The sequence below is a fragment of the Colletes gigas genome, unplaced genomic scaffold (assembly GCF_013123115.1).
Source record: "Colletes gigas isolate AHSC1104 unplaced genomic scaffold, ASM1312311v1 Colletes_gigas_Sc00013, whole genome shotgun sequence".
Classification (NCBI taxonomy): domain Eukaryota; kingdom Metazoa; phylum Arthropoda; class Insecta; order Hymenoptera; family Colletidae; genus Colletes; species Colletes gigas.
In genome coordinates, this window is record NW_025106642.1 from 2,343,633 (window position 1) to 2,371,245 (window position 27,613).

Below are 27,613 nucleotides of genomic sequence, written 5' to 3' on the forward strand. Positions count from 1 at the left end.
GTATTTTTACCCTGTGTCATATTAACAGTGAATCTATTAAGCCCATTGTGATTTCGTTGACAATTTACGTCATTGTTAGAAAATTCTAATAACGTATTTACGAGATTATGTTTATGTAGCATTTCATGGAGTATACTGGAAACGTTTAAAGTTCCGGGACACCCTGTGTAGACACGCATCGTAACCCGTGCAAAGTTACGCTCTGGTGTTAATAATAACATTAGACGCGCAATGCTCGTGCCTCGCGCTTCCCTTGTGTCTCCGTCTCGGAATTGAGTTTTTAATTAAACGCACACCACTGATCCATCGGTCAGCTCGCGACCTGGATTAACGAATTTATCGATAAATCGCGTTATCGCATACCATCAGTCTCTTACAATTAGAATGTCTTTTAATATGCCAGAATGAAATCTTAGAAAATTTAAGTAATAGAAGCTCTGATGTCGTATTCACTCTGCTATAAAATTGTTTGTATTTAGGAAGACGAACCAACGAAAGTTTATTTCATATTTGGCTCATCTTCGAAACCGAAAGAATTACAATCTAACCAAAATTATAATTATTTAAAATTCATAGTAAAATATGAAACAGCGAATGGAGCTTCAAGCGCACAATATTAAATATTCTGCTCTATCCATATTAATCTCTACCCATGTTTACTCGTTTCCACATTCTTTTACAAATAATTGTAATTTTATTTACATCATAATCTGACTGGAATACAGAGTCGAAACGATAATATACGCCCGCTTGCGCGAAACGAAGCCAATCTCTTTATCAATTTCGATAGCAGAATGTTCGAAACACGAGTTTCCAGCGGTTGGTCGTTATCCTTGCGAACGCTAACTCCGACGGACGCGTTGTCGAAGTTCGCCCCGAGGTCCCAGTTTCGCAGCCACGTGGTCGAGTTATCGCGTGCCTTCGTGCTCGATTAGACGTTGCGTGTGAACAAACAAAAAAAATCGAGAATTCGCGACACGTGCGAACGAAACAATGCGGCGAACGGAAAGAAAACTGGGAATCGGCGGGCGCGCGGACGGATAAATGGCGAGGGTGAAAATTTTACAGACGCCACTCGTTGTTGCCAATCGTTCAGGGCCTCCGGCGGACCTTTGTTCGAGTTTAGCTTATCAGAGATTACTCTAAAAGGTCGACCCAGTCGATCCGGGTGTCATTTACGAAAAGACAAAGTGTACCCGGCCCGTATTTCCAGAAAGCGGCTTTCCGAAGGTGGCCAGCGAAACCTCGCGCCAACATTCACCAACGCCGGCACGTACCAGTTCGTAATCCAGCGAATTTATAGTAGGGATCACTGGCTACACACCGGCCACAATGTGCTAGCCATTTTTACCTAGCAGAAAACGAAAAAGCGCGAACAGTTTTCAGCTTCTTTTTACTTTTCGACTTAAAAAGGAGGCGAGCATTGTGCCCCGAAAGAAACTAGGAAAACATTTTTTTCTGTACGGAATAAGGATTTCGCGTTATATTCTTGTCGATGAAGCTTTCTATTTGAAAGCTTGGTAAAATGATTAAAGAACTATAACAGGACACGACCATTACAAAATTTCGTTGCCTCAAATAATGTTACTCAAATAATTCCAGATCTCGATTATTGAAAAATGTAAAATATACTGTAATTTATTTTATACGCGATACTGACATGAATATTTTAACGACGGACATTGTTCCTAATATGATTGGAAGTGACCTCGTTTGAGGAAATGAAGGGATGAGATATTTTAACTTTAAACTTTTTATCAAGAGAAACTTGAAATATCCTACATACTTATTTTATATAAAATTTTGAAGGATATTTTCTATTAAAAAGAAACAAAAGAACGTTAAAAATACCGTAAAAAATATTTGTAACTGGATGGAAGATGCGTTTTAAATTTAAGAAATAGTCGAAGGATGGTTTTCCAAGTTTTAACGCGAAATTTGTTGCCTTTCCGATAAATCAAATTCGACCAATAACGTTTTGCAGTTGAAAGAATAATAGAAAAGTTAACTAGTAATAGTTGCAGTGTGCACGGACATTTACAAGAAATTGGAAAAATATCGAAGCCTCGAAAATGGATTCTACACAACCTATCAGTGGCGAATCGTATCCAGCGAATGAACATTTGTGCTTTATTGCGAGTGCGGCAAATCAACTGTTGGTTTTTCGATCAAATTGGTTCTGGCGGTGAAAAATAAAATTCGTGCAAGAATCGAAAACGTAAAAAAACAATGTTTAACGCGATAGGCACCACTGTATTTTTAAATCACACTAGTTCGACAACTCTTCGTACTTTAAAAATTTTTTATTCTAGGATTAAAATTTAATGAAGCAAAAAATAAAGATTTTTGTCTTTCTCGACGCTATTCGTCTTTTTAGTATGGTCTTATGAAACTGATACGTTTTAGGTTTGCAATAAATTTACCTGAAACTTATAAGGCAATCGTAAATAGCATCACGCCATGCGTACACGAACAATAAGTTTCATTTCGCCTTTCGTCCCAGACATTTTTCATACGAATCCTCCACTGCCTCTACTACTTTCTCTCTTCCATTGAGAAAAAACGTCGCTATTATCAGTAATACCGGCTCTCGGTATACCTCCATTTTTCTCGAACGTAACTGGGATCCCGAATGATTTCCCGCGGATTTTCTCCATTTTTTACATTCCCTTCTTTTTCCGTTGAACGATTATTAATAGCATTGGCATCGTTTCTCCTTTTGAACTACTTTGCTTGAAATTATACTATCAATTCTCCGTCCATTAACCTGACAACTAGTTTTACTTGCAACATTCTATAGTAGGCTATTCGAATAAATTCGACATTTTACTCGTACTTGAAACAACCCTAATTAAGTACAGCAAATCTACTCGACAGCAATGATAATTGTGTACTAAAGCTTACACTTGGATTATTATAATTTTAAAATATATTGTAAAGAATAAAGTTTTGAGTAACCTGTGCTTTATACATAATGTTGTTTAACAAAAATCTTAATTATTGCCTCATTTTATATCAATGTCTGAAGCGTAATATCACACGTATTTTGATTTTTTCGTCATTATCCGAACTATCCTAATTATTCTACCACTGTTCCGAATATTCGAATATCCAGATTACCCACGTAATTAAAAAATGCGGACCGTACGTTGAGCCCTAGTTTTCGTGCGGTTACGTAACCTTGTTTCACATTTATGCGAATACTGTATCGTAATAAATTTATTGGAATTTAATAAAATTTGATAAAATTTTCGTTCGAAGAACGTGATTCGAAACTTCAATAGATAATTGCTTCATATTTTCGTATTACTACGAATACGATATTCGGTATCTCCTTAAATTTTTACAAATTGGTTGCCCAATTACACGTTAAAAAGCTGGTTAGTTACCTTCGCGCGAATAGAACGTCATTTGGAAGGAACCGTTAAAAAGCGAAACGAGTTGTTGCTTTATATCGAAACGAGTCTTCAAACTTTCTGCAATATCGCGTAAAACGAAATACACCCTGTGCAAGTCTAATTGCGTTGCAGGTGTACCCTACTTGTACTCTGTTTCCATTATTTTCTTCCATCTATTCTATTCGATCTTTCATTCCTTGGAAAACTTTCATCTTTTTAACACAATTGCTAATTTTTCTTTTCTAATGTCAAAACATTGAAAAACTGTTTCTCAACGAATTCAATAGTAAAGTGCAATTTTTTACTTTCTAAAAAATCAAACAATTTCAATTTCTTTAATATGCCTACGATGTTTTTTTATTTTATTTTTACATTATTTAATGACTTTATTTATAAAATAAAAAGAAGCAAGGCTGTTTTACATGTATTCAGCATAAGAATTCGATCATGTTTTATGTTATTGCAAAAACTGTTTGTGAAACTCCAGTGTCGAGTGGTGTCACTAATAGACTTCGTGTAATACTAAGGTCTTGGAAAATTTTCTCATTTCGAAGCGTCATATATCTCAACACTTTAGTTAATATGTATGCAAGTGCAGCACGTGTGCTATCCAAGAAATATGATGCAAGTTTAACGAGGAAATTTTTCTCGAACGTTGTGAACTACCTGCTGGTACATGGAATCGTTTATATGCATATAAATTCGAAAAGAAACGATCGTAAATATGAGTAATAGAATACATTAAGTTAGAAAGTATATACCGAATAAATTACATTAAAGTAATTTACCTGAAGATAAAATCTAACACAATTAATATAAAATTAGATATACTATAAATTATCGACATTTAACTTATTAATATGAATAAAAAACGACTTGAAATTTAATGAACGCACGAAGAATATGTTTCTTTATCACTGTAATCGAGGGGTTGATGGAGATAACTATCGTCAGTGATGGGGATAATACTAAATCAGAGGGAGGATCTCAAGGAGGCGCAAAGAGTCTTTAGCAAATCGTAATTTTCAGTGAAGTACACCAAAAGTTTGAACATCATTGTGATCAAACGAGCGACTGTTCACTGTATAATTTTCATATCGCGAAGTGCCGTCGAAGTTTACGGGTTGTTCCCCACTCTGAACAATGGAACTTCGTGGACATGATCACGTCAACGTGGTAACAGAAACTTGTAGCTAAGCGCATTAATGTAAATTACTTGGAAAATTCTAACGCCCTTCCACTCTCTCGGGAATTATTATTTTGTTACACGTCTGGCTACAAAAGTAGGCTAACAAAAACGGTCGTAACAGACGCATAAATTGTTCATGAATTCCATCCGTTCTATAATTACTTGCAATAATTAAGTTTACTATTAATATGAAAGATTGATATATTCCTTTATAGAAAAAATACAAATTTCTGATTTTACGCAAAAAGTTTGTTTTAATTGAAAAAGGAGATAGATTAAGACAGGAAATTGCAAAAGTTGGTTTAACAGCGCGAACATTTAAAAGCGTTTATTCGAAAAAAATTACCCTAAAACACGGCGATTTACTAAAAAAAGAAAGAACGCCTCGCGCGTTCGGAAGCAACAATTTAGAACAGACGAACGCGCTAGTTGAATTGACAGCTGTCAACAAGTTTCCATGTCGCTTGGTCCCCTTACAGCGAACAATTTCGGAGTAACTGCTGTTTTATCCTTCACACAGATGGTAGTGACACGTTCCCAATACGGACGAAAATATTAATCGTTCCGGATCCGCGATCTTTCCCCAACTAAAATTATCAAAAATTCAATCTTGCAACGATCCACTCTTCGCGCCGCCATAACTAATCGCGTTGCACGTTGTTTCTCCCTTTATGTCATTTACCGGACAAAATATCCAACTTCTCCACGCGAGAGAAATGAAACTAACTACCAGTAGCTTACTATTGGTATTTTTATGGAATTTTAAACGCCAAATTTAATAGCGTGAAAATAAATCTGGAGAAACTATTCAAGAAACCTCTACTATTTTCTGCGTCAGTGGAAAAATGTATCAACAATATGTTTCAGTCCTATAGCTTCGTTTTCCTTGGAATTATTTGAAGCAATTGAATTTCCACTTTTTCAAGACACATATTTATGAAATGATTATGTAATTACATTTCTTGTTTAGAAATTCTGTTTTGCTCGATGCCTGGTCGATCTGCCTGCAAGCTGTGCAGGTCGTATTATATTTCTAGCACGTTTGTTCAACTTTCGCTGATTTCACACTTGTTATACCGGAGGCTTTCAATGCATTCGTTATCGTTTTTGTGCATCCGTTATTCTATAGTGATGCAACGATAGATCTACGTCAATCGTACAAGTGTGCAATTGCGAGAGAAAAATACCTAGACCTCACAGTACAAACATACGTTCCAAAGAAGAATTCCTTGATATAATTAAATCAATATATGACGAACAACTAACGAAATTTGTCGCAGTGCATAATATTTGCTTTTTCTCAAAATATACATAGGAAAACGATAACAAATTCGTTGAGTGATTCTGAAATAACAAACATCGCTGGAAATCAAAGATAAATACAATATAAATTTATCAAAAGAGAATTACCTGATACAGTTTCACCCAAAATATATTTATCTGTCGCATTTTATTGAAGATAAATACCAGTTAATGTGATTAAATTTGTACAAGAATGATAATAAATTTTCAAAGAGTTTTGAATAACATATGCGAAATCAGTGGAAATTAAACAAAAACAGGACAAACATCGATCTTCCAGATACATCGAAAGAGAATCAGCATCGGTAATTACAGCTCAAAAGAGGTTTTAAATAATTAATTAATAACTTTAATAATTGTACATAATAAATATTATAATTTCTCGGTGCTCGATGTTTTCAATTCATAATTGCATCAATTCGAAATCACCCTGTATATTCATTGTTCATCACGCTCGCAGTAAACCACAACACCACAGAAATCAGTTTTTCCGTGCGAGCGTATCTCAATTTTCGACGCAACTCTATTATATTATCTTGTAATAGAGAGAATATGTGGTATCAGTGTACGATACATACATTCCTAAAGCGGCAGGCAAATTTACATCTCGCTACACCAAACCACGTTTAACAATCGAGTTGAAAAATTCATATTTCTAATTTTCTGAGATAAGGGATGGGACAAAATGATGAATCGAGTAAATTGCGTCGCAAACTTTTGTTTCAATTTTGTTAATACATGACTATGCTTAAACAGGTAATTGAATGGCTCTCAAATTCCTTTCATGAAATGTAAAATGTGGGTTTATTACAATAATATGTAAAAAATTGTTCTTTTCCGTAAATCAGAAAAAGAGAAACTATTTAATCATAAATTTCATAATAATTCAGCTAATTGTATATTGTAATTTCCATAGTCTTATTTTTGAACACTTTAACAATTTAAATACTTAATTTTATTGTTATAATTATTACTTATTTTACTCGTACATCATTTTTTAATTGTTTTACACAGAAAACTCCTGATCAAACCCGTTTTTACCATGGAAAATTAAAATAAATGAAAAAAGTTTCATTTGATGTAGTTGCGCGTAACACGTGTACTACCATATTTTAACGATCTCCCAACAAATGGATAGGTCGTGCAGAATCTATTAGCTGGGCTGCTCGCTCTCTAGAATTAAATTCACCGGATTTTTATTTCCGAGTCCACTTGAAACAAATTATTTATTCAACACCTGTTGCCAGTCTTGAAACACTTCGTCAACGTATGCAACAAGGCTTCTAACGAATCTGACAAGCATCTAGAGTTTTTACACACTCTTTTTAAATCATAAAAATAAATTTTAAATATTAATCTCTTACAGTTTTGTCGCGGTCAATGAATAGTATTTTCATGTGACTTTTGAATATTAAAAAGTAACAACGGTGCAACAAAAGAGGCCCCCTGAAGTAAGCAACTGTACACAATTAAATAAAATCCCTTTTTTCTACCAAAGATTTATATGGTTTTATAGAGTTATCTTATAAGATAACGATACGATCTTCTATCATTATTTATATGCCTCCTGTTCATTATTAAAGTATGCACCACAGGTTTTGAAACGCTCTGTGCATAATATCCGAATGAAGATGGCCAGTCACTGGCGTTTCATCGCTTTGGCGCCTCTTGATCGATCCAGTTTTCGGTTGATTAAACGTCTCTGAAGTGGCTGCTAATCCGAGGCTTTCGATTACCCGCGAAACAGTATTCTAATTACCACGACATGCTCTTTCATTCCCGCCAACGGACGGAATGCCGGGAGGGTTGCAGTTGACAATTGCGGCTAGCGACCCAACCCTCTCGCGTGTTATCTTTTCGTGCACGAATAGGTATTTAACGTTTGTTGTTTTCAATTAGATCGTCTGTCTGTCGCGTGTCGCGCCCGCCTCCCTTGTACAACCACCCCGGTCCCTCTCACTCGTTCGCCGACAGATTATACAGGCAATACGTCGTTACGCCTATAATTAATGAGTCCGAACGGAGTTAAACGACACCGTTGAATTTCAACCGGTCGTGATCCGAAATTTCTACGCCGGCCTGTAATTATGCGCACATTCTTTGACGCGACATTTTTAAAAGTACGCCGAGCAAACATCGCGCCGACTGCGGTCGGAATTTACGCGCTACATTAGATCGCCGAGTGCCGTACGCTTTGTGGAGAAGCGGATGATTAAAAGTTAGCGCGTCGAGTCCTCGTGTCTGCTAACTTCGTTTTCAAACGTCTGTTCGCGGCAACGAGGGTTTCTTGCGGTCTAATTCCCGTTCAGAATCTTTTCGAAGGTTCGTTCGTAGTTCGACCGTCGAAATTGTGCACAGGACGCGTCACGCAATTCGGATCGTGACTTCTGCTTCATGATAGAATTAAACGATAGAAAAGAGTTTGAACAGTTTAGTAGAATGATGGTAGAGTGATCTCTTTTGCTGAGACACTCAATACTTTTTAAAATCAGAAATGAATCTTATCGAACGAATGTAATATGAAAAAAAATATCAAGTTTCGAATTTGATAATTCTGTAAAATCAAGGATCATATTTCTGAATCAAACTAAATAAAAGTAGCATACCGTTCTACTAGTACAAAAGATTTACTATTTCGAAATGTTCTATTATGTAGAAACTGACCAGCAAGCGAACGTGAAAATTAAATTCCGTGAAAAGCAGGTATTCGACGTTTCTATAGTGCCGCGTTAGAAATTGTCAGATAGACTGACATTTGCGTTTTACTTCGTTATAATATGCCGATTCAGTATTTTAGCCAATAAGCGTCCATCGTGACTATTGTTAACTTGTCGCTCGCATAGATTTAGTAAAATCCAGAATTGTAATCCTTTCGACAATTCCTACTTGCTATTCAGTGTAATACACGTAGCGTAATGGCTGTCAGTCACTCGCAATAATATCAAATTGTAATATTAGAAATTGTGAGAATGATTTGGTGACGATGAACTGATCGAAATCAAAGCATCAAAGCTTTTTCAAATAAAGAATTATTATCTACGAATCAACTAGACACTTTGTAGAATTGTAATTTATATATATCATCATATTGTGCATTTGAAACTTTAGATACGTAAAACATAAACGAAGTATATTTGTTATATTGATTTGATTATTTTAAAACCTCTGAACGATACATAATTGAATTGAATCGTCTGCATTCAAGTATATTTAATACAGAAATATGATTTTCAAAGCTATTTTGTGAAGCCGCGATCAAAAGTTAGTTTATGTATGAATCTAAAATTTTTAATCACGAATAAGGAATAAAAATTAATTGGCTTTTACCCGAGGCTTCGTTCGCCTGAGTATCAGTTTGAAAATCCATTAATGCATTCTAATTTACGAGTGAAACGTAAACGAAAATTAGTTTACAAACCAATTCGAAAATTCTATTCGTTACTGATAGCAAAGAGCGCTACACGAGAAATCTTATCACCCGATCGTACCGTCACACCTAATTATCGCAGTTAATAAATAAAAAGCTTCGCTACAACGCCTTTCTGTATACTATCACAATGAAACATTTTAAAGTTTCTATATAGTTACGTATAATTTTTATTTATTCAGATGCAACACGATTCAGGAATATCGATGAAGTTCAAAATTGGGTTGATGAATTCATCGTTTCAAAATCAATAAATTCATGGAATTAAATTATTGCTTCGAAAGTACAGAAGCCGCAAATACCAACCAGAAATATTTTAATTAAAAACACGATTAAAAAATACGATGAAATTTTGCATACCTCCTAATATGTTTTGGTTTTCCGTGTGCTGCAATTAACTCCAAATTACTTCAATCTGTTAGACTACAGTCGACAAATATTGATTTATATGTACCTAGTAAATGTATAACACCTGATGCACGAGCTTTTGTATAGACTTCGCGTGATTCACTATGCATATGTCGACGCACTGGCAGTGCCTTGCGATATAATGAATTGTACATGCTGTGAGGTAACGAGACAGTGAGGTCCGTGAGACCATAATGAAGCACCAACGTGACACACTTCGATCAAAGTAAGGACAGTTACTGTCATTTGTATACGTACGTACAACCTTATCGTCAGAATCTATCAAACTATTCGTGAATGAAATTTACGGGAAAATTAATCAAACGGGTCCACATCGTCGCAAATGTAAAACAGCTACTTGCAATAAGCAGATTAAAATGATATGTTAATTTCATGCACGAAAGTGTTACAAAGCAACGACGGTAAAGGGACCTAACGTTGTCGTATAAATCAGATTTATTTCACTTATTAATTTTACCAAAAACCAAAATGTTACTTCTACAAAGTTTACCTTTTGTTACATAAATACGACTACGCCAATATTATTTACTTTGTATGTTGTCCAATAAATACACCAGCTTGCATCTGTTTCACGTCACAGAAGAATAATTCAATTTTGCGAAAGCATCGGGAACATCGACGACATTAAAAATAAAAACAAAAGTAAATACGCCTGTTTCTTCGTTAGTAATGTACACACGAGAGATTTTCATATTGCAAAGAAAATCGTGACTAAATTACATATGGAATAGAGCAGACTCCACTGGACCATGTTAGAATTTTTAGTCGAAGTATCCAAGTACTGACAAAGATAAAATAAAAATACGAATAAAATATCGGAGACGCGAATAGTAGAGTTTTGCCGCGACATTTGCGACATGGTTCTCTTTTTTTCGTCCACGCGCTAAGAGGAATACGGTGCTCCTTTCACATGGCCGAAGGCGTATTGTTTTTCCGCGTTTTCGTTCCACCATCGAGCCGAGATTTCCATGCGAGCCTCTGTGAAGAAATCGCGCGTCTGCCGCAGCAATTTCAGCACGCTCGACGCCCGTAGCGACTATGCACGAAAGACTCTAGATAAATCCAGGATGCATCGATCTAACCTATATGCTTGGCACTGACCAAGAACTAGACTGTTCGCCTCTTTGATTTCCCCCACGTAATAAAAGATGTACCGAATCACTTCGCGCGCGCTCGCCGCCCGACACGGCAAAGTTTTAACCGAACTCTAACTTCCGCAAGCAATATTGCTTCGCGCGAATTTCTACAAATTTCAATATACCACGGAATTACTACTCAAAGCGAGTGTATTTGAACTCTATGATCGTTTCGGTTAACGTCCGATCTATCGTAGCGAATTAAATGTATCTTGCTGCGAATTATTTCAATTTACGATCATTCGCGAAATTTCCTTCCCTTCGTTATATTTCTTATCCGATCAAATATATAAATCCTTCGAAACGTACTTGATAAATAATTTCAAACGCTACGTTGATGATAAACATCGAAGTCGTAAAGAATATTTATTAGAAAAATAACTAAACGTTGAGTGAAAAGTTGTGATGAAATTTTTTATAAATTTTGTACATTGTTCAGGACTAATTTCGTTCCATTTATTCGTTGTTTTACTGTAACAAGGAAGAAGGAAATGCAGATTATTTATATTCCCATGTATTAAGATATTTATTCCAATATCGTTTTGGGGGAAGAAATGTCAGCGATTTATCATCCAGAGTCACGGTTACGGAGCAGAATTTCTAGACTCTCCACACAAAGAGGAATATCAAAGAAACGGTATAGTAAATATGCAAGACATCTTAGAAGATCATAGAGATCAGAACTTCTTAACACTTTGACGAGTACACATTTCCCGCAGACTGCTGCTTGCCGCCAGTTAGATTCACGAAAGTTTCAATGCAATGGAAGCTTTTAACCTGTTTTCGAATATAAAATTTTTTAATTCAGCCGGTTTATAAATATTTAAATATTGCCATATTTTAAATTTAAAAAAAGGGAACAAAATATGTACCTTTATCACGTTTCTCGAAATTATCTTTCTATTTATTAAGGAATCAAATACTCTTGTTATTAAAGAAACTGACAAGTATTCGTGGTAGAAATATTCAAAATAAATTCAGAGTAAATGCTTCCAACGACATTTTTTACGAAAATATTCCATCAAACAAGAATCTAAAATATTAATTTTCTTTATTTACGTAGCTCGGTATCGCCGTAATTATCGGAAGGGGTTTCGAAATATATCTTCTCGTTAGCCGGAAAAACTTTCTCCACGAAATATTTTAGAATTGCGAATTTATATTAATTACAAATTGTGGTTAACATGTGTGAATTTTTTTTAATAAATTGCATACTGTTTCTGTAGATGCAGCGATGACTGATTTTAAATGAAATATTTCAGATACTTATGAATTAACTAATCTTTGTGCATCATAGTAAATCACGATATTTTAAATCATTTTTTACATTCCACATGGAATATCCAGTCAAAAATGTTTCCATCTGCACAAATAGACACTACCCCCAGAGTGGGTACGTGATTCGATTGTATATTGGTTGGATGGCTCCAAAATGTACCACGTGACCGATGCGATAAAATAAAGATCTCTTTTAAAAGGCAATCAAAGCATATTGAATCTGTCGGTTCGTATTTTGAGGATTGAATATTAATTCCAATAAAATTAGTCACCGAAACTCATATTATGAGTTTTCATCGGCAAAAATTTAATATTACTTTCATAATGAAGAAATTTCGACCGCACAAAGTAGCAATTAATGGAACGAGCAATTTTTCTCTCAGCGGTTGGTTCTACTAAAAGTTCCCTAGAAACGAAAAACGATCCCCGTTATGTATAAAGAATCCAACCTTTTCTCGTCTCTGTCGTTATTTTTAAACGCCATCGATGCATTTTAGCGTTAATGTAGCACGCGAAGATAGTCTTGTACCGGCGGGTAGAGATAGTTTATTGGCCGATCGACTTCCTGTGGATGATGAAAAGCTCGCTGGAAGTATCGCGTGGTTATAAAAAAAAAAAACCTCCCAGAGATATATTTCCTGCTTTCGATGGGAATATGTTAAAATTTAACGCAATTTCGCGGCCGGAAATAATGTTTTGTTCACTTTTCTATTTCCAGGGCGCATTACTTTCTATTCTCGTCGCATACTATTTGTGATACTATACATTTCGGAAGCGAAAGAAAATTGTCAATACTTTACTTGGTGGGCAGAATTACTCGTGTCACAGTATAAATATTATTAAATTTAATTCCACAAAAAATATAGAAATATATGAGAAGGAAAATGATACAATTTAGTTTTGAGTGATTCTCTAATAAAGAAAATTTGTCATTTAGTATTTTAAACTCCAAAGAAAGCAATTGTTAGCACAGACTTAAATATGCATTTTCTTTATTTTGATATGGAAAGCATGGAATTTTATTAAAATTTTGGTAATCGAAAACATGAATTTTTAATCATCGTTCCTTTGATACGTATAATTCAATGTTTAGAATTCATCTGGTAATGCTGCATCCACATGCATTAATAATTGGTTATGCAGTTACCAAAATATAGCCTATGGCACTTAGGTATTGTGAAATCGACGTTAAAGCGAGTAGCTGCCCATCAATAAACAGTATCAAAAGCGTTCATTATACGACCCCACGTGACAGATCAGTATCCGTTGATGTATGCATACAGGCCAACAGTAGATTAGGAGATGACCAAGGTAACGCCAGTCAAAGCCTGTACGATATATCGTTCGTATTTCGAAGTAAGTTACCCTACATAGCTGGTCTCAATTGATTGCATTTGATCGCTTTGATCAACTCCAAAGTGAGAAGACTGCCATTATCTTACCAATATATGCGTCATTTTTCGGAAACCATTTGCCATTCTAGCGTATATTAACTGATACACGTTGTTTACCGAGAAAATAATTATTGTGATAATGAAATATTTTGAACCTGATCTTATATAAATTTTTCAGAAGAAACATAGCTCATTTCAGTTTCGTAATTTATTTTGCAAACTGAAAATTAATAACAAAACACAGACAAACATTAAACTTCATGCTTAAATGTGTTTTACTGTACTTTCAATATTAAAGATTGTTGGCTCGATTCGTTGAAACTTTCGGACTTAAATTAGTGGAAGTATATATTTCCGGACACGTTTTCTCCTGATAGCCTTCGAACGAAATTAGCGTCGTTAATGTCTCGATGCGTTTTAACAAAAATCAATATCGAAACGCCACTTGTCGTTAACTTGCTTCGATGAATAATAGCTTCATCGATAAACTAATGTATCCAACAATTGAATTCCGCATCCGTATCGATTACCATTGTTCGATATTTGGTTTCGCGTACGTCAGACGAAATCGTCAGCATAGATTGTGCCATTGACGTTGACACGTTTGTCAAGCTCGACTCCATTCCTGGCGGTGTACAGCTTCGATGGGAATTGAACCGACGGCTTACGAGCTCCGTCCGATGTACTCAGTCGTTTACATGCAAGACTGAAATAAGATGGATCACCGGTCGTGTAAACCATTATTCGTCCGATATGGCGCGCGGAATCGATTAGCGAAATAACGCGCCATCCCCTGTCCGTTGCAACTACTACGATTTAGACTCGAGGCTTCTCTACATTTTTACCATTCTGAACGCAGCTTGCGACACATCGACGCACAAAGGACGCTTCAAATCTCATAACGCTCACACGCTTGTTAATCGAGCTCACCAAAAACGATCACTTTGTTTTATTAGATTTTTTTTATGTTACGATGTAATTTAAAATTGATAATTATAAAAATTATGCCCCTTTTAATGCGTGGAAATGTTTTGTAATATGTTTCGTTTACTCATGAACCTGAACTCTGAAGGTGAACAGATTTTGCCACATTGGCGTTTGAATGAGTATGAATGGGATTGCAAGCGGGACAACAATGAGACAGATGCTTGACTCCACGGTCGTAAATTTGTCAGCGTCTTTTGTTCGGTCGACAGAGTCGTCCCTTGCCGATGATACTCTTTCTGCGCGAAACGGATATTTCGAGGACGACACTCGGCAACGGGAAACAGTGCAATGTCAAACGGGAGGAAGTGACCGAACAAAATAAGGTGAAAGAAGAGAAAAAAGAAAATTGAAGCCAGACAGAGAATATAGGAACAATCCCCCTAAGTTTAACACCTTGACTACCACGACAGAATTTAGAACTAGAAAAATTAATTCTCAAGTTGAAACATCGAGGGAAATAAATTTGGATAAAATTTATGTACCGAGACAAATTTCTAGTCGTGTAGTTTGCAATGGCCTAAAATGAAAATTTTATCGTACGAGGTTTTGTTTTTGAAAAAGTTAAGGTTCTAAATTAATGGAGTACGCGTGGACATCAGCGTCAGTAGAAATAGTGAATAATGGTCGGACGTGCCAGGCAAATCGTATCCGATTGGACACGTAGTCCCCAAATTATCGGATTCAATTATCTGGAAAGCGAAACATTCAACGAAAAAACTTTATTCTGGGTTCTTGATTCATTTGTTCGCGTAGAACCACCCCCTTTCAGTTTTCTATCAGCATTGAATTCAACGTGATTTCCTAGTATTATTAACAGTTTGATATTATTGGTCTGGTCTAGTTTCTCGATTGGATTTTCACTTTTCATTTATTTTGAGGTTGCTGTATCTACGCGAAGATAAAAACGAACACGTTAAAAGATGAATCGGTTTCGAGTCAGGAATTAATATTTCCCTAACAGTATTTACTTTCATTGTAAAGGATTTTGCAACGAATCTTTTCTCTATAATCTCAAAAGCGTGTATTAATGATGAGTTAACTATGAATCGAATACAACGTACAATTGTTTCCTAATAACTATCTTAAACTTTGCCTTCTTTGTCGACTTTAATAATAATATAACTTCTTGGACTATCGTCTTTCACTCACGGTAGTTGCAATCTCTTTGAATCGACTTTCCTTTGAAATCCAAGTGGACGCACTAACATCGCGTGTCTAAGGTTCGACCAGTTCACTGCACGATCATTTTTCAGAACGTGACATTATATTCATCGACTTCCTTAAAAAGGATGCGAGGGAAAATAGGTGAAACAGTAATTACTGAATTATAATGGAATGTAGCAAAAAACTATCGATTTCTTAACACATCTAACACACATATATTAATTCCGTGAGTATAGTAAGTATGACGTTTTTGCTGTAAATAAAATTCCGTCCAAAAATAATTTAAATCTCAAATTCATTTACGTTCGAAGCCGATGCGTGGGTATAAAAAGAATAAATAAAATAATTACCTTTTTAAATATATAATTGAAAGCACTGGCGTCATTACTTGAGCAAAGGTTAAAATCCTTAAAATACCCTTCTGAATCTTCTTACAATTCCAATACGTACAGGTACCAGAAATGTCAGATTACAGTAAATTAAGCATCCAGAAAGCCAGTCAAAATATAATAATTTAATTCCGACACTTTTGACACTCTAAGCACTTTTTAATGATAAAAAAATTAACAAATTTTAAAATATTCTTTTAAAATTCTTTTAGCAAAATGTATTTCTGTCGCTAAATCCTGGAATTTGGAACACTTGGTATTGAAAATGACAAAGTATTTTCGACTCGTAAACAATGAATACCAATCACATCTCAAGAAGGCATTACACATTAAGATTATCATGGTTGAATACGCGTATTGGGGGAGGAGGGAGGGGAGGGAATGAAGCACGAATAAGAAGCGTAGACCTATTCTCAGGGCGGTAACCTCGAGTCGGACAACGAGGCGTACAGGCGGTTCCGCGCGAGCGTTCAGCCTTTGTGAAAGGGACAATTAGCATTCTGCATACTGCAAAGCTGGTGAAGGCGCACCGTTGCGCTCGAGAACATTAGGAAAATGCCGAAAGGTCCGCGGCTAGTTACACCGTGCATACGATTTACTTGCTGGGAAAGCAGTGTCACTGTCAATCTCTGACCCCGTCTGTTTTTGGCTTTGCGTTTAAACGAGACCCGTTTGGAACTTCAGGAAAGAGAATACCATTGCCCCGGCGATGATCTCGAGTACGTATTCTCGTTCGAAAAGTCAAGAAATCGATTTTTCATACGTAACACTTTTCCCTCTAAATACGTATTGTTCTAATACTGCGGTAGAATGTCAATTATCGGAAATATTACAGATACGAACTAGTTTCGACAATTAAATTTTTATATAATGTATGAATAGAGTTGATAGTGAAAAGGTTAAACGTATAAAGATCAGGTACAATTCATATTACAAATACACGTAACTACTGAAAAGAAAATTGATTTTTCCTGAAATTCAAACGCTTTTAAACCAGGCAAGAATTTACGTTGTCTTTTCCAATAATCAATCTCCCCGATAATAGGCTATCCTAAGATCAACATTTCGATTAATCAACGTTCTACCCTATATCGGAATCCGATGAAGTAACGAAGTTATAGCGATTTGAATTGAGCAACGCGTACCAGTGGAAACGAGAAAAGAATCCATGCACGTGGGAGTTCGGTTAAAAGATATACTACGTGTAGACGGTTGAATTAAAATAAAATAGCAACGATCGTGTATACTTTGTACAGAAAATGATAATGAATATTATTTGTATAACACTTATTGATATTAATCGCACAGAAACCATTAATAGCGACGTTGATAAATGATTCGTGGTGTTAATTTGTAATGGTGTCGATGATCAAGGTATTAAATAATTCAACCTTTACACATAATACCCCTTCCTTTTGACAACGGAATTGAAACCATAGCTGGGGAAAATTTCAACGATTACCATGAACGTAATTGCTGCATCCCGTCCAGATTTTCTAAAGCTCCGATGGATCTCAACTTTTAACATAGGAATTTGCACTGATAATCAGAATATCTGGATTCAATGCTGCCTATGGAAAGCGTTGCATCGATTATCGTACAGCCTGGACCGAGCTTACAATGGATTTTCATGGACCATCGATAGACTGGCCACTCGTGACAACATACTCGTGTCTCACAATGACTTCCTTTTGCTCGCTTTGTGAATACCAGCACAAAAAGCTTATTACTTACTATACTTTTATTGTTCTAGCCTCATCGGATGCGAAAGGACGACGAAGCATCCTTTTCGAGTACTGTTTAATTACTTGGGCACGCGAACAGCGAGAAAATGTACTCATAACGTATTAAAAAAACAAATTGCGCGACATACCGTGAGCGAATTGATCCAATCGCAACAAACGCATTATCTGTCTCGTATCAGGGTTTTGATTACTTTCGATACAGACCGTTATTCAAATTTTAAGCGTTAATAAATATGGAAAACAGAGTAGAATCGTATTCGTGTTCTCTGTATTTAATTAACTGACGAATCACTAAATTGTTTAAGAATATTACGCGCATCGATATCAAGTTACTTAGGGTTCAATACGAAATAAATGGTTACTTATAGAAGATCTTTGAGAGAGAAGATACGAAGCTAAATCCTTGCAGGATGTTGGGAGACCACAAATCGGAAATGAAAAGAGTAATCATGAGAATCTACCCTACGAGATATATGAGCGGAAGCCTTAAAATAATATTTGATTTCTACATTTTCGCAGAGATACTTGGATCAATTATCACAACACATATATTTAAATAATGATGTATATATTCAAAACGGTTAGAAATGGATACAAGTCCCAAGAAACAAAATTAAACGGTATCAAACAGTACGTAATCTAGAAAATACAGTTTCACTTTTTTTAGAGATGCTTATTCTTTAGACACATACTATAATAAATGTTCGAATAGAACCCTTCTGATGACAAGCTATTTTATGTTTTAAGAACTATAGAAACCGGAAACAATATAACTAATTCTAGACGAAAATATAAATTGCACAACGGTCTCGTAAGAAATGAATTAACATAAATTTAAACTTCCCGCATCAATCCAGTTCGAAACTTCTCCATGTCTGACTATGGAGGCTTTCCAGGATTTCCGATCTATCAATACTTTCAAACCCTTTCAGCACTTTCAAGACAAGGTATTCGAAGAACATAGGAGAGATCTTCCAAGGAAAGAGATCTCAGAAAATAGTTCAGGGACCTTCCTGATTTACAATACTGAACAAACTGAATAAAACAGAGTTTGGTCAACCTTGGTCCCCAGATCGATCCTTTCAAAGATAATCGCGACTTGTTGTTTCGATAATGTAAACAATCTATCCACATTTCGTTGCATACGATAAGGCAAACGTTCGCTTATTTGTGCATTTTTAAAAAGATGCTAGTTTATATTTAGAGAAGTATCTCGTTAAGTAAAGTAACACGCCATCTTGTATTTGAAATTTTTCGCTTCAGTTTCGATATTAACGACATGATTACTAAGACTTTTAGGCAGAAATTACCACTGTGAAACGACTGGTTGGACAAAAACTATTTTGCTCGAAGAAAGTACGTATCGTATTTATGCAAGACGAGTCCCATTGTCTCTTTGTTTCGATATCGGACTACTTAGACGGGTAGAGGCGGATTGAATCCAAGAGCAAAGACTTTGAACGTTGCACTTCCCCTGACAAGATCGCGCGCGGTTTTGACGGGCAGAACTGGTCGTTAAGGTAGTTTTTCGAGTTTTTATTTAAGTTGGCGCGTGCTCACGTACCGCATCAACGTCCGCGTGGCTCATCCTTCCGCCGCTTTCTGAATGCATCCTGCTACCACACACGTCATAATTATCAAGAGTTAAGACGTCCCGCGCATTTTTCCCCCAGACGCCGTTCAGGAAACTAATTAGCTACCGCATAACGAGCGTCGCGCGAACAAAAAGATGTCTCGTAATTAGTCGACGCTCCTGACTCAACCTCGTATCGATCCTCCGAAATGTGCATGGTCACCGACGAATATTATGAAAAATCGTATGTAAACGGCAGGCGACCAGAGGCTCAAAGTATCGCGGATTAGAAAACTTAGGCTCTTCTGTCCGGCACCGTGAATCTAACTTTCCCACCCCGAGCGTTTGAAATTTGTAACCGTGAATCTGCTTGGCAATATTAATATTATACTTGTAAGCACCAACGTAAGTAGAAACAACGTATATTAGTCAGACGCTTTAGATTTTCAACGTCAGTTATGTAGAAAACAAATATAGAAAAATAAAGGTATTTTCGATTTATTTTCTGTCATGAAATGATCGTATGATCGCTTTTATCTACAAAATCCCTTTGAATGGACGTGGACAGTAACTAGGTTAAAGGGAATTCTATGTTTTACACGATCAAAAAAATCAATTTTTTTCACAGTGTGTATTTTGAAAAATTTGTACAGTTGCCAAAGTTTATTACTACAAAAAGTGGTGTCTTATTTATTGAGAAGAAAATATGTATTTCCATTTCAAAAAATAATAGAAAAATAAGGTACTACAAATTGTGGTGTTTCTTGAGCCATTCATTTTTTTCCTTTGATCTATTTCTCTAACCGTATCGATAACAAAGTTTTGCTGTGAGATAGTCGCATGGACCACCCTATATATCGGTTGAAGACGTTTCATGTATTTGGTCAGTGAAAATCCAATTACTTTTGAAATTTATTTACTCGTACAATGACTTTCATGTGCATTGTTGTCTTTTCGGGATGTTTAAAAGTGACCCACTTTGCAATTTCAAATTAGCGAGATTGATTTTACTGGCTGTGTATACATAATTACTAATTGTCGTTTAATGTATATTTCATCATTTCCTTCAGCTTCACAATTAATTTAATTTTCTCGATATATCTACTAAGCTTTTGTGATTTTTTTACAAAATATCTACTCGAAGAAGCCTAAAGTCAATTATCGAAATGTAGTATATTTCAATGAATTAACCAAATATAGAAACTATCCATGTACTATTATAATCAGACACATGGAGTTTTAAAGAGAAGAAATCTTTTAAATATATATATATTTTAAAATTTTTTAAATTTAAATTATATATTTTGTTACAAAATAACAAAAATATCACTATCCCTTTTCTACATGAATATTAATAATAATCATTTTAATGCAGTATTTGCAATACTTTGAAGCGTATCACTTGACATCTAATGTTATGAATTTTGATAGTTTATAATCTGGTATTTGAAGCTTCTCCGATCAAAGTTATTAATATTAATAGTGTTTGAAGTTTCTAATACTGATCACTGTCCTTTTGGTCGGTTGACCAATTGAAATTCTGTCGTCGATAACCAATGATCCATGACGTAATCATGCGTAGCCTAAATACATGATAACCACAAGCCGCACATTGGTATCAGTACGTTATTAAACCTCTGAAGCAGGCAACTGCAATGCTAGTAAAACTTTCAAATACTATTTTACATCAGTCCTAACAGTATAAAGTGCTGCTGATTGAAAATGCAATTTAATTTTAATTTCGAGAAGATGAGAATTCTCATTCTTGTAATCACTCTAAGTAAACGAAACATTTCTTAACCGTCAATTATATTCCACTTTTCAACGTAGCTTTACTACATGTAAATACAATTTACACTCGGTATAATGAAACTCAAAAGGTAATTATTCACAAAAAATAATTTGTAAAATATTTTTAAATCAGCGAAGTATCCGATGTTATCTTACAGGTAGTAATAAGTACCTAATTTAAATTTTTCACTATGAGGACATTTGTTATTTAGAATAATGTTTGTAATAGAATTTTTGTTTCACTATTTTGCACAACTGCGACCACAAGACTACCAAATCTTTCAATCTTTCAACGCTACCGTGACTGTTGAAACTTTGTAAATAGAACCGACAAGGTTTCCTCCATCATTAAAATTTCTCAACCATTCCCGCCCAAGTAACTGTGTCCAAAGAAAACTTCCAAAATTCCCAAGAAACTTGCAGAATAATATTCACCACGTAAACCGGCCTTAATAAATGATGAAAGAAGCTAACAACTTATATAGCACGAGTAAACTACCAAACTGCACATAAACAACACGGTAACAAAAGGAACCATCTCTCTAAAAAAGAAAAAAGACACACAGAAGTTACGAAATTTCATAAATTTCAACAAATATATCCATTTCTCGTAATAATTTTACCTGTTCGTAAAGTTTTCATTATCACTCGCGAAAACTATTCCAGGTTAGATTTAATATTCTCGATTCTATCCCACCTTTACGCAATATTTATTTTCACAGTTTAATTATTTAGATAATAAGGACGATTAATAATAATATGGATCTGCGCACCTCGCGACACACTCTCGTAAAACTGTTAAATAATTTCGAGAAAAGCTTGATTCGTTCCAGACTTACCGATAAAAATCTCACGTTCCCTTTGTCGAGTCTCGTCACAGTGTCGTCGAGTTGAGTCTTCTTCCGATAACACGATAACATAACTCACGACTCGTGCACCACGGTCGGCTGGCGACTGACTGCTTGCAGTTTGAAAGCTCGCAAGTCTTAGGAGCGACCTCTGCCACCACCACGTGCTTCCGCGGACAACAGCGCTGCGCGCGGTGATCCTACGAAACCGCCATTGTCCTGGAAAACCTCCCTAAGCTTGGCTTTCCGAGTCGCAACACTCGATCCCGCTACGATATCGCGGCGATGATCAACGCACGTTGGAAACTCTAAATAAAAGGGAGGCTTTATCATTTCAGTCGCGGTAATCCGTTTGTAGTTGCAACTTGCATTCATTGCCTGGCTCCAAACGGAATACACAGCCGCTACGAGTTCGACTGCTTTTTTCAGTTTGCCTTTTGATTCATTAAAATTTAAACTCTGTCGAAATATTGAACCTTTTCGCGCCGTACGACGAGATACTCTACTTTCCACCTCGCGATGCTTGGAAACCGTATGGCAAGAGAATTGTAATTTGAGATTTTCTAATTTTCCGTCTAAATATTATTCCGGAATTGTAGAAGGCGTCGGAGGGAACAATGTTGACGCGTTTTGAATGCAGCGTCAGACTAACAATACGCGAAGTAGAATAGTGTGTGTACGTGTGTGTCTCGAAAGTCAGCGCAACATAGAATGTGCAGTGAGAAATGCTCAGATCCAAATCAAAGTATATGAACCCACGTAAGTTGAATTAAAATTCTTACTCAATGGATATATTTTCCTAAAAAACATTTTTATCGTACGTTACCAACAATAATAATTTAATTCTACTGGCTCCACCAAAAAATTAAAATTTCTGTAATTATAAAATAAGCAAAAATTCCTTGCTAAAGATTTATTCTTTAAAATTTGTAATTAAGGATATATCAAACTTGAAATAGCATCACTTTAGTGAGCAGTAGACATTCCCATTTTTATATGGAAATTAGTATTCTTGAAACAAGGAAAAACCATCTGTGTGACTTGTATTAGGTCAAACGTTCCTTACTCGTCCTACCACATTCCTATAAATCCAGAACTGGTCTTTATTTCTCTTTACAATACCCATTGGCTGGTTTTCCAAGGTTTACTTAGGTCCTGAATAAATCTGTTCCATTGGACACGTAAGTGTAGAATCTCTTTGTTGTGCCAAGAACGACATTATTAATCGAATATTGTCGTGCGTGACTGGACTTCGTCGCGTTAGACATTTTGCACTCTTGAATGCATTTCTTCTAGCGCTTTTCCCGAGTTTTATAGAGGGTATTATGAGACTGCAAATATTTTAGCAATATATACTTTGAAGTACAACGAAACTGTTCTTTGCTGATAGTTACCCTCGTTACTTATGAAAGACCATAATATATTTAATGTCAAATTTCCAAATTTAATTTACAATATCTACGAGTTTACTGTACGTGTCAGAGCAATTGAAATGTAGCACATTTCATAGTTAGCACTGATATCAAAAAACTTTCTGATACCGTGTAACTTAGACTTTAATAGTCTGGCTGGTGTATGCTCCACATTTCCTAACAACTTGTTTTTCCGTGATCCAGAGAAATTCCATTTTATTTATATGCATATAACTGCATGAAAACTAATTCGACAGTAACAAACTTGTCAATTGTTGGCGCAGGGCTAACGAACCTTTTACATAATGCGCACATCGGTTAAGTGATAACTACATAAATTTCAGCGAGATAGCTGAATTAATCCTCTCGGAACAAAATCAATTTAGAAACTTTGCAGACATACTGTGTATTCTCTTGAGGTTCTTGGAAATGAGCCTGCGACGACTAATTGATAGAATGGTTCAACTCAGACTGGTGTGACCGGATAAAGAATTCGATTTTTAGAGAAAACACAAACTTCACGGTGAAACTATTTTATCATCGTAATGTTTTTATATAGGATTTAAAAAAATTTCTCAAATTCTCTAAATTCCCACTGCAATGTTTTTCTTTAACATTTCTCATTTCCTAGTACACCTCAATTTCTTGCAACAGTAAAACTCAGAAATATTTTTAATAATTATTCAATATGAAAGGTACGTTGCTTATTAATTGTTTAACGACAAATTCCTCGTAATAGTTCCTTCTGTCTTTCATATATTTCCACGGGAGAAATTAACGAACACGTGGTCGAATTGACGAAGATTGATCGCGAGCCGATAAATAAATTGTATCCTCGGCCGGCATTATTCATTGGAATTCGCGGTTCCGTCCGCGTCCTTTCGAGCAAGGAGAATAGTCTTTATTGTCGTAGGACGAGCATTCTCTGTGAAAAACAAAAGCGAGATGACTTGTGCGGGCACACGTGCTCGTAAATCTCCGGCCTGTGACACGGCAGCGACCTTCCAATTACATTCGATGGATTAATCTCACGATCGAATCGCTGCCCGACGGTTTCGGGGCGTCGACCTACAACAAGAGGCCCCCGTTCGATCGTTTGTTTTATTCTTCCGCCTCTTTTCCGAGCACCGGTCTTTCTAATCATCCCCCGGTGCTTGGCGGTCGTTTTCCTCTCCCAGCTGTTGAGCATGTCCATTCGTTTAAAAACTCGTTTAAAGTCCCTCGCTCGATGCTCGAATTTCGAACAAGAGCGTATCCCCTCCCCCTCCCTCTACGCTGCCGGAATAATCTGTCGCGATTTTTATCCTCGCTTTTTACTCGCGTTGGGGCTCGCGTTGGATTTGTTTCGGATTGGATTTTTATTTATAACAAGAATCGCGTCGCACCGCCGTCGCTTTATTTCAACGATATTAGAAAGAACTCGTTCGCTCGATCGCTTTATGAGAAATTGAAATAATACCGTGGGCTCGCTCTATTTATTGTTGCGCGCACCAACGAAAGCACTTCGTTAAAAGCAGGAATGAAAAATCGACAGCCCCGACCTCGAAATTGACAACTAGAAAACGTGTAATTAGAATTCTTTTAAATGGATCCGGGTATTTATTAAATGGGATATGCAACACTTGGATCACTTGCACAGTTTTGAAGGTAGAAAAGAAATTTTGCAGGAACGTAACAATATACTTTGATAAATTAGGTAATGAAACATTCAATTTTAATAATTAATAAGTAATAATTAATGAGACTTCATTGATATAGGATGAGTATCTTAGTATCCGTTTATTAGTATTCTGTGATCCACCAATGTTGTCATGTGAATATTGAAGTATAGTCGTGATCTAAATAGGACACGGTATTGTATATTTCACGATATAAATCATAAAGATTTATATTGCACTCGCCCCAACAATACTTCATACTTAGAGTATACATATAAGAAATCAAATAACAAAAGCGTAGTCTACCAACATTTTATATAGTAGCTTAACCCTTAGCTATTGCTATTTAACGTTTTAGTATTTCTCAATGTTCGGGAAAAGTAACACTTACTACGAAAGATATTCTAAAATATTCACACTATCAATGTATAAAGTATGGGACGTAAACAGACACATAGTGTTTACGTTCGCGAGCAAACTATATTTTGTTTTATCTTCGCGTGTCATGACCTAAATGTGTCAGCGTTATTCGTCGCTATTACATAATTTTATATTTGGATCGTTATTACTATACAACATTTTAGAAATTATGTCTGGCAAGGTACAAATGTGTTTCATTTGGTACAAAAACCTTTCGCGAGTAAAAAGATTTTCAGAAATAAGATGGATTTCTAAAATTAATTTTCTATAATATTCATGCACATAAATTGGTAATTTCAACGTGTTTAATTAGGCGTGGAAAACATTCTTAAAATAAAATGGAAAGCATTTTTTAAAGCCTAGTGATTCGAAAGTGGTATTTACAAAGCAATGTTTCGCAAAGTCTGTATAATAATAACGATGGAACTCGTCGAAGTTAAGTAGAAATAAAGTCCATAGAAGTGCATCCTTCGTGCTTGCGACTTTCCAAGTAGGTTTCCAGACACTATGTCTCACAGATGCCTCGACACTTGAGACGGTCACCTATTACAAAACCGAACAATAGATTCAACTCGAACTCGACCCTAAACAACTCTGCATTCACTCTTTGCATATACAGTTTGTACCGCCGTTACTTGTTTCAGAATTGCACTATATACAAAGTCTGTGTAATAATCTTACAAAATGTTTAAAAAACGAATATACTGCAAACATTATTATTGCGTCAAGATTGTTTCTTTTGAAATTTTCTTTGCATACAAGTGTGTATCTTTTTCAGGCGCACGATGAATTGCAAAATGAGTGTTTTTCTTTCTATTAACGTGATCGGACAAGACATTGCAGGCAAATACAACTTCTTGTTTCGCGAACCGGATAGAAGCTCCTCTAGAAAAGCCTGCACCCTTCTTCGAGACTTTTAAATCTACTTTATCCAGAGTTGATAAAAGATTTATTCGTCCTCGTTGATCTCATAAATTCATGAAACTAGATCCTATTCCCTTCAACGATTACACTGTTTTGAATTTAGACTGTTTTCGAAATGAATTTTACAAATTTATTTCATGAAATGTGTATCTTATTTTTAACCACACAAGTTGATACATTTTCGCTAATTTTAATTTCACTCACTTTGCACTTTCAATACACAGTAGCCATCAATATAATACAATAAATATACGGCTGCGTATACTCAATTTTAATATAAAATGAATGGGAATTAATTCAAACTTCAATTGGTTATTATTATAACTAATAATTTCGTTTGAAGAATATGGATTTATTGTCATTAATTGAATCTATCTCATTCATCGCTTTAGGCACTACATTGTCATTTAATTCTAAAATACATTTCACTTTGTCCATAGTTTATGATTCGAAACAACATCAGTACTTAAATAAATAATTTAAAAACGACTATTCCGTACCTGCTAGAGCTATCGAAAACACAACAATGCCTGCATGGAAACCGGAAACTGTCCTTACGTATTCTCGCGAAGCAAGCCCACGCAAAAGTTTCCTATCTCATAAAGTGGACTGCGAAACTTATCTATAGGATCCCCTTAATCGGTTTATCTTCATATCTGGATCCCCGGTATCGATCTTCAACAGTTCTTCGTTCTCTCGTTTATCTTCCTTACAGTTATGTTTGCATATCGCGACCGTTCACTGAACCTGCTTAATATTGTGGCCGCAAGAGAATTCTCGAACGAAGAAAAAATATTACTTATTCCACTCAAGTTTGTCAAATCTTTTAATTTAGTAGTTTTGTAGTAATGTATTGTTGGAAAATTTTACTGTGAATATTAATTTACACTTTTTGCAATTGTTTTGTGTTACGTTATTTGAACAAATATACGTCATATCATATGAATTAATATCTTTGAAGAGGTTAAGGGTGATCACTGAGTTGCGACAGTCAGTTTTTGAGAGTTCGAGAATTTAGTGCGAGTACTGAGGTAGATGTAGTATAAAACTAGTATCCAGGGAGATTTATACATGAAGTTTTATATCACAGAGGGACAGAGAGTTTTACTGAGAGGCTTTAGAAAGGAATTGTTGCATTCGTATATATTC

At 35.6% G+C, this 27,613-nt stretch overlaps 1 protein-coding gene across 1 annotated transcript in view; it reads right to left on the reverse strand.

The window, feature by feature from the left end:
• Positions 1-22,155, reverse strand: part of LOC122399344 (zwei Ig domain protein zig-8-like) — a 108,917-nt gene extending 86,762 nt beyond the window's left edge. Inside the window, exon 1 of the mRNA XM_043399979.1 lies at positions 22,042-22,155. The gene's annotated coding sequence lies outside the window, so the exon portion shown is untranslated. The remainder of the gene's footprint in view (positions 1-22,041) is intronic.
• Positions 22,156-27,613: the final 5,458 nt, after the last annotated feature.